General features: G+C 43.7%; 1 non-coding gene across 1 annotated transcript; it reads left to right on the top strand.

The window, feature by feature from the left end:
* Window positions 1-1,115: 1,115 nt before the first annotated feature.
* On the top strand, window positions 1,116-1,222 carry LOC125171395 (U6 spliceosomal RNA). Its single transcript, XR_007154311.1, has one exon. It is a non-coding gene; the product is annotated as a U6 spliceosomal RNA (small nuclear RNA).
* Window positions 1,223-6,897: the final 5,675 nt, after the last annotated feature.

Genomic DNA, 6,897 nt, shown 5'->3' with positions numbered 1-6,897 from the left:
AGAAAATAATCACAGTAGCTGACATTCGTGTGCTGCTTGCTCACTGTCCTGGGCTTCTACGCTCGATCCTTCACATAGGTTATCTTACTTCATCTTTACAACAACCCAAGATGTAAGTGCTATTATAACACCCATTATGCAGATAAGAAAATGGAGGCATTATGCTAACATCTTTAAGAGCTCAATCTGATCTGGGATCTGTATGTTCTACTCAGCAGTAGCATTCCTCATTCCTTGGGCCCCTCTGTTGCCACAGGGGATGTGGTGGCTCTTGGGGGTTGGGACGAAGGTGTCATCAGGCTCTGCTTGCCTCCCCCCATGTCCCCCATGCCTTACATCAACAAGGAGATTATGTCCCATGCGGTTGTACTGCCAAGTCCCATGTGAAGTCCTTTCCCGACGGGTAAAGCCTCACTGGTGTTGGCCAGAGATCCCTACTTCTCCTCTGAGTTCTTTACCTTCTAGCTTTAAGGTGTAGGACGTGGCAGAGATGGAAGTGAAATAAGGCACTTTCCTATTCATCTGATATTTACATGTCTCCTTTCTGTGAGGGCCACACAAAGCCCTTTACATACCTTACCCTCTTCTGTCTTCACCCTACCCTATCAAGTAGGTATCTTCATCCCTCAACATATACGTGAAATTCCCAGAGGTTTGGCAACCTGCCTAATGTCCTAGAAGGTAGAAGCGGAACCAGGATTTGAACCTCCAGTTTGACGCAATTCAACCAATATCTATGGATCACCTCCTTGCGGACGTGCTCATCCCCTTCCCACACAGCATGTTGCCACCAATACCCTTTGGTGTCAAGGACGTGGCCATACTCACCTTCTCTGGCTACTGGTTAGAGTCTCCCCCCCCCCTTTTTTTTTAAGTTTATTTATTTTGAGAGAGAAAGAGAAAGTGAGAGAGGGAGAGAGAAAGAATCCCAAGCAGGCTCCTCACTGCGCAGAGACGAACATGGGGCTCTATCCCATGAGCCGTGAGATCGTGGCCTGAGCTGAAATCAAGAGTCAGACGCTTAACCGGCTGAGCCACCCAGGCATTCCGGTTAGGGTCTCCTTTAAAGCATGACGCAGAGGCAGCTTTTTGGTGTACCTATTTAAAAAGTCACAGTCTTCGCTTGGGCAGCACATAGACTAAAATTGAAGCGACACGGAGAAGATTAGCGCGGCCCCTGGGCAAGGATGACTTAAAACTTCGTGATGGTTTCCGCATTTTTTTAAAGGAGGGCACTTGTTGCCATGAGCACTGGGTGTTGTCTGGCAGCATTGAATCGTTAGACTGTACACCTGAAACTAATATTACACTGTATGTTAACTAACTGGGATTTAAATAAAAACCTTTGCAAAAAAGTCACAAAGATCGAATTCACTGCTGTAAAAGTAGAGAAAGAGACTGAAGCCACGTGTGACAGTGGGTGAGATGAGCGGCGCCTCCAGTTAGAAAAGCCAAAATCTGGGGCGCCTGGGGGGTTCCGTTGGGTGAGCCTCCAACTCCTGACTTCAGCTCAGGTCTTGGTCTCAGGGTTTTGAGTTCAAGCCCCGCCTACTTAAAAAAAAAAACAAAAACGCCTCCAAAATCTTTCTCCTGCGTTTTGCCATCCTCTCCTGCTCCTTGGCAGCCCTTGCACGTGTACTTCACATGCAGCCATTTTTGTTCACCTGTTCGTGACGGCTGGTGTCGACCTGTTATGAAATGATGCAGCCGCAGGAGAGAGGAGACCCGGAGTCCACGGCCGCACTGCTTGCTTTGTGAAATTCCAGACTGGAATTTCATCGGCTCTACCTCATCCCAAGAACTCCAGCTTCTACTTTTCTTAATGGCTTTCCCCTCCTTAAATGCCTACACAGTTATCTTTGAAGGAGGAGAAAAAGAATAGATGAATCATTTGCAGGAAACGGGGGGCAGAGACATGTGGTTGGAATGGCAGATGGCTGTGTGTGTGGGCACATTGCTGTCTCTGTTGTTCCTTCCACCACCCTCTGGAAATGAATCCTGTGGAAGAGTACATTCATTCCAAGGTGGGGGCTGTGCCCGCTTTCAGGTGCTAACATGCAAACCCACATCCACACGGATTCCTCTCAGACATCTGAACTCCAGGGAGAGTAGAAAACTCAGGCTCTGGCCCAGATTGGACCAGTTGTCCTCTCCTCCAAGTTTTGACATTAAACCTTCTAAAGATAAAGTGATAAACTGCACACAATTAGTGGCAGCAGAATTTCTCATACTGTCTTCTTTGTCCTGCAGGATATGAAGTAAGCACATAAATATTCTTCCTATGTCATAGTGCAAGCGCCTGACCTCATCAGGGATCAGCAAATGCCCATAGGGAAGCCGGAGGGAAATTTACGTTGGGATAAAACATGCATTAAGCAGGAAAACACACGTTGTTCTTGGTGGGGCTTTTGGTGGTGGGGGCGTGAAAAGGACATAAAGATATTACAATCTCAGGAACAAGTGCCCATGTGTTGGTCCCCAAAGTTAGCTTCTTGCCGTATGTATGGCGATGACACCAACTGTGGCTGTTTCTCTTGGATCACTGAAATGTGTTTCTAGAATCCTGAGAATTCAAGAGAACACACAGTTTGAAAAACTTTTCTCAGAAGGCTTCATTTAGGCTCTCCTGTTACTTCTCCATAAATTTCCAGATGTCATCTGGGTGTATGTGCTAGGGTGGGTCATTGTTATTTTACTTTTTAAAGGTATGAAACTCACTTCATCGACAGACTCTCTTTCATTGATTTTTCCCTACTTCCGTCACTGCCATCTGCCCTCCCTACCCTAGATCCAGACTATAGGACCCTGCTGTGAGCACACAAATGTGCAGAAAGATTAGACCTTGTCACCTTTCCCCTTGATGCATTAGGGGTTTTCGTAAAATACACATCTAGAAGTTGAAATGTATTTCTTAGCACGAATTACATACTATTTGGAAACAAAGCATTGTGGTTAAAAGCATTTTTAAAATTATGAACACTCCTTTATTTTTTCCCCATGTTTATTTATTTTCGAGAGAGAGAGAGAGAGAGAGAGAGAGAGAGAGTGGGGGGGAGGGGCAGAGAGAGAGGGAGACACAGAAGCAGGCTCCAGGCTCGGAGCTGACAGCACAGAGCCCGATGCAGGGCTAGAATCCACGAGTGGTGAGATCGTGACCTGAGCCGAAATCGGGCACTCAACCAACTGAGCCACCCGGGTGCCCCATGAACACTCCTTTAAAAATTAACTTTAATAATAAAAGTCAGCTGATTAAGAATGAGTAAACTCAGTCCAGGAACCAATCTGAATAACCATAAAAAATATTTCATCAATCGTAAGTCTCATTAATAATAGAATTCCTACCCTTACAGTTGTTATGATTTGATGACTCATTTATCTGAAAGTCATTCATCTGAACCTTAACAAAAGCACTAATTCTTGAATCCTAAAAAGCTTTAAAATTGTACTTTCCATGATTTTATTTATTTATTTTTTCAACGTTTATTTATTTTTGGGACAGAGAGAGACAGAGCATGAACGGGGGAGGGGCAGAGAGAGAGGGAGACACAGAATCGGAAACAGGCTCCAGGCTCCGAGCCATCAGCCCAGAGCCTGACTCGGGGCTCGAACTCACGGACCGCGAGATCGTGACCTGGCTGAAGTCGGACGCTTAACCGACTGCGCCACCCAGGCGCCCCTCCATGATTTTAAACTACAACGTTACTAAACTAATTTTTGCGCCTTTCGAGGGTCCCCAGCCCCACCTGTTCTCTAACCTTTCACCTCTTCCTGAATGGACAGATTCCTGAGGATGTGATTCTGGTGAGACGGCATCTCACCTGCTGCAACCGGAGCCTCAGGGGCTCCAGGACCCAGATCTGTGCTGGCGAGGCCAATCCCCTCCCTGTCTTCCAGGCAGCTTCCAGGAAGCCTTGGGATTGTACCTTCCAACAGAGCCTTAGCAAGAGATCTTTGCCTCAGGTTTTACTTTCTAGACAATTTTACTAAGACAATGATTTTTAAAAAATCACGTCATATCTTCTATCTGACCTCCTGCCTACAGTCTATTTTCTTCCCAATAAGAAATCTCCTGATGAATGGAGATCATAATCTCTACTAAGGTTAACTAGAGCTAAGGGTCTCTGGGTTGAGGATACGTTTCCTAAATCTCATCTAACTTCCCTGTGAGTTTTCTCTCACCTCAATAGGACTGGATAGAGAAGCTTCTGGCCACTTCCGTGTGGAGAACCGGGACAACAGAGAGTGGCTTTTCCTATATCCACCCTGCTATTTACAAACCTACTTCCTGATCTCCATCTTATCATCTCTGATACTCTCTTCTACCTTCATTGTGTCCTTACCTCCCATTTCACTTCCAGCTGATTCCTGATATGTACTTGTGATAAAGCCAGTTCAAAGTAATATTCAAAATCCTCTTGATTCAGGATATTCTTTTTTTGTGTAAAATATGTATCTTTCAATCAGCAGCTAAAGAACATCAGCTGCCAAGAGCAATGTGCTATTTGGGGACTGTAAACAAGACACTTTGGTGTCACAAGTCTTTCCCAGACTGAGAAAGAGAAGTAAAGGGACTTTTTCACTTCTCTGTTTAATGGGTCAGATAGTCTCCTCTCAGGGAGGGAACCGGGGGGTGAGAATAAAAGCTTTTAGATATTTAGTTGGTATCACTCTTTCCTTTCTGCTTGGGCGGAAGGCAGGTCCTGTGAATGCTAGGAGAGTATATTAAGGTTGTTATTTTAATGGGTGAAAATTCCTTGGAAGGTTCGCATAGATAATAATGGCTGAGGCAGAGCTTAAAACAAACAACCCTTCTGGGATTAAAACAAAACAAAAACCAGGGCTCTTTGACCCTGAGCAATTCTAAGGAGTGAGAGCAGTTTTAATTACAAGATGAGATTTAGAATGAGTTGAGAAGGAAAAGTCAGGCATCAATGAGTTATGAGTTTTGTATCAAAACGCTCTTTGGGCTTATCAAGTGCCTCTACGTGTTTTCTGTTTGAAAGTAACGATTCATTAATGGTATTTAAGTTCAGTAGCTACAATGACTTAATATTATGGTCGAAAGTAAGGTCTGAAAAATACAATAGGATTTTTTTATTTTACTTATTTATTTGGCAGTCAAAACTGGGTAGAGAACGTGATGAGTTCACAGGAAAGGCAATCCATACGGCTTTTAAACATACAAGACAGATGCTCTACCTTACTCTTAATAAGAGAGTTGCACATTAAGGTTACAAGGAGATGTTGATATCATCTATCAGATCGGCAAAATGTTTGCGAGCACGCTGTGTCAGCTAAGGTGTGGGGAAATACATTACTGGTGGGAATCCAAACCAGTATAATGGGGCGTTTGGGGGCTATCTATCAAAATTATAAATTCACATGCTCTGACCAAGCAATGCCACATTTAAGACTTTATACTGCAGATACACCTGTGTACAAAGGGGGTAAATGTGCAAAAGGTCGTATTCATTGCAGTCACTGCTTGCAATAACAAAAAAGATTATGTGCAACCTCCATATCCATCAATAGGTAAGTTAGATAAACAACAACAACAACAACTATGTTACATGTGGAGACATTTGAACAGGAGCTTTCTTCTAACACATGGGAAAACCACATTCTGTAGTTCCAAGTCCCCTGACAGTAGCATACACATTGTTATTTTTTTCAAAATAGACTTTATTTTTTAGAACAGCTTTGGGTTTATAGCAAAACTGACCAGGAAGTACAGAGATTTTTTTTTTATAGATCTCCCGTCCCCACACATGCATAGCTTCCCCCACTACCCACATCCAGCACCAGCATGGTACATTTATCATAACTGATGAACGTACATGGACACACCACTATCACCCGAAGTTCATACTTTACGTAAGGGTTCACTCTTGATGGAGTACATTCTATGGATTTTGGCAAACATATAATGACACGTATTCACCATTAGAGTATCACACAAGATAGCTTCCTAGCGGGGCGCCTGGGTGGCTCAGTTGGTTAAGCGTTCGACTTCAGCTCAGGTCATGATCTCACGGTTTGTGAGTTTGAGCCCCGTGTCGGGCTCTGTGCTGACAGTTCAGAGCCTGGAGCCCGCTTCATATTCTGTGTCTCCCTCTCTCTCTGCCCCTCCTCTGCTCGTGCTCTCTCTCTCTCAAAAATGAATAAACATTAAAAATTTTTTTAAAAAGAAGATAGTTTCATAGCCATAAAAATCCTTCGTATTCCACCAGTTCATCCCTGCCTCCCACTAACCTTGGGCAGTTACTTGATATTTTCAGTGTCTCCATAGCTTTGCCCTTTCAAGAGCGTCATATAGTTGGAATCACAGAGTACGTAACCTTTTCAGATAGGCTTCTTTCACTTAGCAATATGCACATAAGTTTCTTCCGTGTCCTTTCATAGCTTGATAGCTCATTTCTTTTTAGTGCTGAATAATATTCCATTGGACGAATCACAGTTTATCCCTTTACCAATTCAAGGACATCTTGATTGTTTCCAAGTTTGGGCAATTTTCAATGAAGCCGCTATAAATATCTGTGTGCAGGGTCTTGTGTGAACGGTTTGCAACTTCTTGGGCAAATACTAAGGAGCATATGAGTGCCGGATCATATGGTAAGAGTATGTTTAGTTCTGTAAGAAGTTGTCAAACTGTCTTCTAAAGTGATTATACCATTTTGCATTCCTACCAGCAGTGTATGAGAGTTCTTGTTGTTATGCATCCTCACAAGCCTTCGGTGTTGTCAGCGTTCCGGATTTGGGCCATTCTAATAGGTGTGCAGTGGTATCTCTTTGTTGATTCGGTCCGCATTTCCCTGAGGACATTGAGTGTGAAGTCTCTTTTCATATGCCATCTGCATATCTTCTTTGATGAGGTGTCCATTAAAGTCTTTGGCCGAT

This window comes from Prionailurus viverrinus, chromosome B4, assembly GCF_022837055.1.
Source record: "Prionailurus viverrinus isolate Anna chromosome B4, UM_Priviv_1.0, whole genome shotgun sequence".
NCBI lineage: Eukaryota > Metazoa > Chordata > Mammalia > Carnivora > Felidae > Prionailurus > Prionailurus viverrinus.
Note: the sequence above shows the minus strand (reverse complement) of the source record. Positions and strands in the feature narration are given on the sequence as shown.